The following is a 9000-nucleotide window of genomic DNA, read 5'->3' as shown; positions in this document are numbered from 1 at the left end:
GTAAAAAATAGCCGCTTCAATAGATCGGCTTTCTTAACAAAACACACATTTTAGTTATGAAATTCAATGATTTGAAAGCTTAGATCGCGTTGTATGGCGATTCATTGTTAAGTTATAGACCAAACTGAAGATGTATGGCAGAAAAACAAAACACGAGATGTGTGTAACCTGTTAAAAACAGTGTTGCCTAAAAGAAAGTAGCTAAAAAATCACCTTTATAGGTATAAAAAATACCTATAAATGTGATAAATATGTCACAATGAAATAAAACTGCAGAATTCCCCCTAGCCATTGCTACCAAATTCATAAAAATCCGTTAAGTATTTCCGGAGTTATTCGAATTTCAATTCTACCATGCTCCAATATACTTTTTGTTCGATTCTGGGCGCCTATTACCAAAAAATGAAAAACACCACAAAAATCGATCTTGCAAAAATGGACATTTTTCCTTCATACAGCTACAGTGTGTGTATGTGTAAGTAAATATATTTTACATTGCATATGTGCATAAATCACATAATATCAATCACACCTACAACTTATCAAGCAACGAGAAAGTGCACCTCGAACTGCCCTTTGCCCCTACAAGTATGCTATAATTTTCATACAACAGCAGACATTATGAAAAAAAAAAACAATTTTTGCCTTTTTTTAAAAAGCCGATTTTTGTGTGGTTTTTCATTTTCAGGTAATGGGCGACCAGAACCGAGCTGGAGGTGTATTTCGGACCATTGTTAAATTGAAATACAAATATCTCGGCAACTACTAAACCGATTTTTATAAAATTTCCAGATATGGTTAGAGCAAATTCTGAAGTTTTATGTAATTTAAAAAAAATGAAATGTTTTATGTGAAAAATTATTTAGAACCTTAACTAAGTTATCGAAATAAATTTGCCAATTTCTTTTTACTTCATTATGATACCTTACAGGTCACGAAAGACAGCCCTGAGACCCACATACATTTGTGGTCCCTGGTATTTTTTAATGAATCCACCCCCATATCTGATCCCCAAAACAAAACAAACATGTTTAAAACCCACGACTTTATGTGTTACTCGAAAAATATTTCTATAAAAAATATTTGTTTATCTAAAGTCTAAATGTAATTCCCGGAAAAAATATTTTTAACAAAATCAGTGTTTTTAAAGTTTTCTAAAAAATGTTTTATTTTTTTAATTGTGGATTTTTTAATATTTTTGTTTCATGCGGCTATTTCAATAAACATTGAACCAAGGTAAGATTATCGATGAAAATGGGAACAATCACCGTTTTTTAACATTTCTTTAAATATTAAATAAGCAGTCTTAGTGTATTTTTATAGCAGCCATCTTTCTTTAAGGACTACCAAATCAGTTATGTTGAATTTTTTGAAATCTATTTCCTGATATGAGCCCAAAAATGTTGTTCCGAATATCAAACCTGGTACATGTTACGGAGCTAAAAGCCCGCAGTTTGCCAATTAGTTAAATTTTCTATCTACCTGTTCTGGATGCCTGGTAGGTTTGAACAATTTCTGAAGGAAAATATCCTGAGACGGATGACATCGTTCATCAATTTGTTCCTCCTCTACACTACCATTATATTAAGTAAATAGTGCGTATGTAGTTGTGTTATTTTTTTATGTACCTTCTTCGTTTATTGAAATAAAACAAATAAAAAGATTAAAAAAAAAAACTAAAAATGTGTGTCTCTATTTATGCACTTCTAAAAAAATCTCTTAGTGGGGGTTCACAATATTATTTTCTTAGTAACAATAACGCCCAATGTCACAATAATGGCTCCCAATGAATTTGGAAAAAAATCCCAAAAATTTGGTGCAACTTTGCGCAAATTTCACAAAAATACCAGGCGCACAGAATGAAGTAGAAAGTTGCCCGCCAAAAAAAAACATAAAAATTTAGAAAAAAATTGGTCTGGCATATTTTCAAATAATTTGTATATCGTTTTCGATTGTCATCATACGGAAATTCGAGCATATATAATTCAAAAAACCTGGAATGAAAAATAAAAGACAAATTAAAAAAATATATATAAGCATTAAATAATCTATATGTACTAATAAAAGAGTAAAGTGATTGACTAACTGACTGACTGATTTAACGATTCATCAACGCCCAGACGAAACGGCGGAAGATAGAATCTTGAAATTTTGGGTGAGGGTCATTCTTGGTCCAATGGAGACAGATAAGGCTGGGTTTTAGGAAATTCGTACTAGAACGGTGATACCATTTGTATTTGTCGAACCGGTAGATCTAGAACTCTTAAATGTTAAGTGAGGGTGACTGATGGAGTGTAGAATAGATATAGCAAAGGGTTTTTTGGACATTCGAACTATAAGTATGCGAAAAGTACTAAAATGTACTAAATTCAGTACAATTTCGTGGCATGTGAATGGCTAGAACTAAAAACTTGAAATTTGGAATGCAAATTAAGGTTGAGAAGCAGGGTCGTCATAAGGAGCTGGCTTTGGAAGCGTGTACTTATGTATACGAAAAGTACTATATGGTACTATATACGGTACAAATTTAATTTGAATGTACAAATCGAGTTGGAATCCTGAAAAGTTATATTAATATTACCGTCGAAGTGTAGGATTGGGATATATACGTAGTGTTGGAATTTTTTTACTTATGTGTACGAAAAGTATTAAATCGTACTATAATTGGTACAATTTGGATTTGGGTGAACCGATAGAGCTGAAACAATGCAATTTGAAGTCAGGATCACTGTTGGGGTGTAGGATTATGGTATGTAGAGAATTTTGAAAATTCGTACTAATGTGTACTATATGGTACCAAATTTGTATTTGGGTGAACCGATAGAGCTGGAAGCTTTACATTTGGAGTTAGGATCATTGTTGGGGGGTAGAATTGAGCTATTTAGGAAATTTTGGAAATTCCTACTAATGTGAACTAAATTTTGTACAATATTAATTTTGAGTGAACCAATGCGATTAAGTTTTGGAAATTTGTACTAAATGATACCAAATTCGGGTTTAAGTGAACAGATTGAGCTGGAATTTTGAAATTTGACGTTCGGATCACTTTTGGGGTGTAGGAACTGATAGAGCTGGAATCCTGCAATGTGGAGCTACGATATTTGTTGGAATGTAGTATTGAGCTATGTTGAAAGTTTTGGAAATTCATACTAATGTCTACTAAATGGTACCAAATTTGTATTTGGGATCTTAAAATTTGGTGCTAAGATCACTGTTGGAGTGTAGGATTGGGCTTTTTTAGGAAGTTCTGGAAATTCATACTAATGTGTACTAAATTTTGTACAATTTAAATGTTGGGTGAACCAGTACAGCTGGAATCCTGAAATTAGGAGATAGGGTTACTGTTAGGGTATAGGATTGGGATATGTAGAAAGTTTTGGAAATTTGTACCAATGTGTACAAAATAGTACCAAATGTGGATTTGAGTGACCCGATAGAGCTAGAATATTGAAATTTGATGTTAGGATCACTGTTGGAATGTAGGATTGGAAGTTCGTACTAATGTGTACTAAATTTTGTACAATTTAAATTTAGGCTTAACCAATACAGCTGGAATCCTGAAATTTGGAGTTAGGGTTACAGTTTGGGTTTAGGAGTGGTCTTTGTAGAATGTTTTGGAAATTTGTACTAATGTGTACAAAATAGTACCAAATGTGGATTTGAGTGAACCGATAGAGCTGGAATCCTGAAATTTGGAGATAGGGTTACTGTGGGCTGTAGGATTGGGCTATGTTGGAAGTTTTGGAAAAGTCTACTAATATGTACTAAATGGCACTAAATTTGGTACAATTTGGATTAAAAGCTAACCGTTAGAGCTGGAATCATGAAATTGAGTAATGAGATTTCCATTGGCAATCTATATTAATGTTTACTAACTGTTACTTAATTTGGATTTGGGTGAAGCTATATTTGAAATTTGAGCTAAATTTCTTTTGCGGTCAGAATTAGTGTGTAGAGTTGAGATATGGAGGTAGTTTTGGAAACAAGTACTATAAGAGAACATAGGTATTGGGTTTTAAATACTTCCCACATTCGCTAACGAAGTAGCGGGTATATGATAGTCATATATATGTAGGTGCTAGACCATTTTTTAAATTATTTCTTTTAAAAAATTATTTTAAAAATAATGACTTATAGAACCAATTAAACAATACGTTCCAAAAAATGCAATACACCAGGCTGCAGTGCCGAACCCCACATCAATATTGAACTAGCGCCATGTTTCGCTTTAGGCTTTATGCTTATGGGAAAGGAGGCTTTTATTTATAACTCATATTATAAAGTTAATAAAAAAAAACCTCGGACATCTCCTCCTTGATGAAGTCCTGACAAATGTAGAGATTCCTCAATCGTGTTTAGTGGTCATATCACTACAATTAGCATCTTTTGTATGCCCCCAAGGGCATAAAGCCGAATAACAATGTTTAGTTCAATGTGTGAAAATACACCATCCCTTTGTCGCCATCCGCCCGCTAGCCATCGATTAAGTAATGACATAAAGTGTCATTTGATAACGAGTCTTCATTTCGATAATATCTACTACACATGTCATTCATTATAAAACAAATATAATGTGATAACATTCGAAGACAACAATTTATCATCATCTTTATTTTTTCGGAAAAATACCCGAAATAGTATTCTTCTTCAGATATTGATCGAATTTCCCAATAATTATTATCTTATCAAATCAAAACAATTTTTTGGGCACATAAATTTACTTGGAATTTAAATGATCTGATAACTAAGAAAAACATTAATGGAAATAGAACTATAAAAACTGTGAAATTTAACAACTAAAGCATCAGTTTTACAGACATCTCCATTGAAGTACCATCAGTAAAACAATCAAAAATCTACAACAATGAAATGTAAGTGCAAAAAAAAACTGAATATCAACTGTATTTTTATTCATTATTTCCTTTTTAGTCTTGTACTTTATTTTGAGCATCTTCTTGCTTGGCGTTGTCGTAAATGCTGTCCCATATTTGCCAACTGCCCCACCAACTCCACCAGTTGAATCGGTTACACCTCCAAGCGGAGGCGATGGTACATACACTGGTCCACCAAGTGACCCCCCACTACCACCAATGCCTGCAGTCTCAACTGTAGTTCCAATCTATCCACCTGTCAAAAAAAATTAATATTATTGTGTCTTTGAGGAATAATAAAAATACGAAATGTAATGAATCATAAAAAACTGTGTTTTTTTATTTCTTATTAAATAATTTCCAAACGGAATCTGAAAGCAGGGAGCAATAAGCGTGGTATAATAAATACTATTTTTAAAAATCAATGTAAGAAAATAGTTAATTTTTCAAAGATATTTTTATTTTTTAATATATAGGCTCCTGAAACTTCAATGCACTTAGCCCAATGCTTTTCCAGCAATTCTATCCCTTGATTAAAATAGTTTTCCTCAACTTACTTAGCTGCAGGGTGCGCAAAAAATCGCTCGCGAATGAATTAAAATGCATTCTTTTGTTTTTGTGCTCATTTCACGAATGAATTTCTGGCGATACATTCTTTACCAAACGAGCATTCGCCAAAGAATGTTAGCGCACACATAACAAACGAGTGAGAGCACACAACAACGATCGTTCGTTTCGTTTGGTGGTTGAAATTATTTCTGACATTCTCTCACGAATGAAAACAAACATTCCCGAATTCTCGCGACAACAGCAACAACAATAACAACAAACGTTCGTGAACTCAATAGTTGTTGGACATGTGTTTTGTTATTCCACACACTTTCATTTGTTGTGTGTTTTTACTTTTTTTTATAAAATTTTTGTTTGTGGTTGTTTTTAACTGTGCTCGCGAGCATTCGCGAACATTTGTTTTTTTTTTCTTTTTTTTTTTTTTGAGTTTTTCAAAACAATGTGCTTCAGCAACAAATGCTCGCGAACGAACGAATCAATGACTCTTGCAGCGAAATTTTATCGTTCGTGAATTTTTCGTACAATGCGAACATTCGCGAGAGATTGGAAATGCTTGTTCATTCATTGTAACTTTATTATTCGCGATAAATTGAAAAACATACTGTATTTCAATCATTCTCCGCACCCTGCTTAGCTAGCTTGTTACAGAACGGAAATCTTTTTTAAGCTCGGCTTAAGCGCGTCGGTCTTGTGCTCATCTCTTCCAATTTGAAAGACCACGTTCCAGGATGTTGTCTCCTACTTGGTCTTTCCATCTAATTCGTGCCCTTCCCCTTCTGCGTGAACCTTCAGTAGGTTCGCTTTTATATGCGTTTTCAGCTGGGGCATTCCCATTCATTCGCACAACATGGCCTAGCCACCGTAGTCGATGCAGCTCAATACGACTGACTATGTCAATGTCCGCGTATAGATTGGAAAGCTCGTGGTTCATTTGACGCCGATCGGCCCGTAGATCTTTCGGAGAATTTTTCTCTCAAACACCCCAAGAGCTGCCTCATCTGCTTGCGTAAGTACCCTTGCTTCAGATCCATATAACAGCACTGGCAGTATAAGCGTCTTGTAAAGTGTGAATTTGGTCTGGCGGAAGGTGGCCTTGTTTCTAAACTGCTTACTTAGACCATAGTAGAATCTGTTGGCAATCACTAACTTTCTCCGAATTTCAAAACTGATGTCATTCGTTTATGGCGGTACCAAGGTAAATAAAAGCATTAACTACCACAAAGCTGTAGTTCTCAAGTTCCACAGTTGGCCCGAGTCTACTGGACGTCTTGCGCGTTGATACCATCAGCTTGGCGACATTTACTGGGTCTTACAGACTCCTTCTCAATTTGTTTAAAGGTGGCTGTTACCGCTCGCAATGTCCGACCCATTATATCGATGTCATCGGCGTAGGCGAGTAACATGTGTTGTTTGGTGTACAGAGTGTCATTTATGTTCACCTTTGCGTCTCGAATTACCTTTTCCAGCAAGATGTTGAACAGGTTACACGGCAAAATGTCATCTTGTCTGAATCCTCGTTCTGTATTGAAGGGCTCCGAGAGGTCCTTTCCGACTTTAACTGCTGACCTTGTGCCACTTAAAGTTATCCTGCATAGCCTTATTAATTTTGCTTTAATGCTGAACGCAGACCTCTGCGGTTTTATAGTCGACGAATAGGTGGTATGTGTCGATGTGTTTTTCGTGGATCTTTTCCAGGATTTGGCGCAGAGTGAAAATCTGGTCAATGGTGGATTTGTCAGGTCTGAAGCGCAATTGGTATGGTCCAATAAAGTCAATGACCATTAGTTTTGGAAGTGTTTAGTCATGTATACAAAAATTACTAAATTTGGTACAATTTGAATTTGGTGGAATGGATGTAGCTGGAATACTGATTCGTATTGTAAGATAGCGATATGTAGGAAATAAAATTATTACTACATTGTAGAATTGAGTTATGTTGGTAGTTAGGGAAATTCGTATTTATGTGTACTAAATTTAGTACAATTTGAATTTTGGGTGAACCAATAGAGCTGGAATTGTGAAATTTGGAGTTAGGGTCACTGTTTGGGGTGTAGGATTCGGGTTATGGATTTAGTATTGGAAATTTCTACTTATGGACATTAAATGGAACTAAATTTGAATTCGTACTTATGAGTACTAAATGGTATTAAATTTGGTACAAATTGAATTTTGGATGAACTGATAGAGCAGGAATCCTGAAATTTTGAGTTGGATTGTTGGATTGGACAATGTAGAAAGTTTAGGAAATGTGTACCATTGTGTACTAAATGGTACCAAATTTGGATTTGGGTCAACCGATAGAGCTGCAATCTTGACATTTGGAGTTAGGATCACTGTTAGGGGGTGTAGAACTGAGCTATGTAGAAAGTTTTGGAAATTCGTACAAATGTGTACTAAATTTGGTACAATTTAAATTTTGTGTGAAACGATAGATCGGGAATTGGGGTATGGATATAGTTTTGCAAATTCATACTTATGGGTATAAAATTGTACTAAATTTGGTACAATTTGAATTTTTCGGTGAAACGACGAAATTTGGTGTTAGGGTCAGTGTTGAGGTGTAGGATTGGGATATGTAGGAAGTTTTGTGTTCTAAATGGTACTAAATTTTAGTACAATTATATTTGGTTGAATACTGAAATTGGGAAATATAGTTTATATTGAATTTATATGAAAATGTACTAAATAGTACAAAATTTAGTAAAATTGAGATTTGGGTGAACCTATAGAGATCGAATCATGAAATTTGGAATTAGTTTTGGAAATGAGTACTACAAAAGTACAAAGGTAATAAATGGTACCGAAATTATTATAGAGTTAGAATTGTGTTCCGGTGTTCAGATGTGTAGGTAGTTTTGGAAATACGTACTATAAAATAACAAAGAAAATAAATGATACTAAAATTTCAATTATGGTCAATACTAGTGTGTGTGTGTTGATTAGCTTTTGCCGACATATAATGATCAGGTCTCTGTGATCAGCTATTCCGGCATATAATGATCAGTTCTCTGTGAAAACAAAATAAAATATTTGATATGTTTAATTAATTCTCACATTCGCTAACGAAGTAGCGGGCATAATTTAGTTTTAATATAAAAAAGGGGATTATATGGGGACTAGACCCTAAAAAGGGGGTGAATATAAATAATTTTTGAGACGGTGATTTGTTACCAAATATGACTACAAAATATCAAATTAAATTGAATATCGTGTCCACAACCCTCAAAATACTGAAATTTTGGTGGTACCGTTAGATGGGGTCTAATGGAAAATGTGCACCTATCTTAATAATTTTTACTAGAGAGGTTTGGTACCCAATAAGAACTCAAAGTGCCAAATTACAGGAAATTCGATTGAAAAACGCGCTCAAGAATTGGAGGTATCGTTATATATTTATGAACCTATATTTATAAATTTAGGGGATAAATTGAGTACTCAATAAGAACGCAATATAACAACTATTATTTAATTTTGTATTATTTGTTTTTATTATATTATTACACCACTTAAATTATAATTTATTGTCTTTTTGTTGAACGTGACTGTGTTTTGCTAGACA

The sequence above is a fragment of the Musca vetustissima genome, unplaced genomic scaffold (assembly GCF_032173495.1).
Source record: "Musca vetustissima isolate MV318-11 ecotype Yass unplaced genomic scaffold, APGP_CSIRO_Mvet_v1 utg1698, whole genome shotgun sequence".
Classification (NCBI taxonomy): Eukaryota; Metazoa; Arthropoda; class Insecta; order Diptera; family Muscidae; genus Musca; species Musca vetustissima.
Note: the sequence above shows the minus strand (reverse complement) of the source record.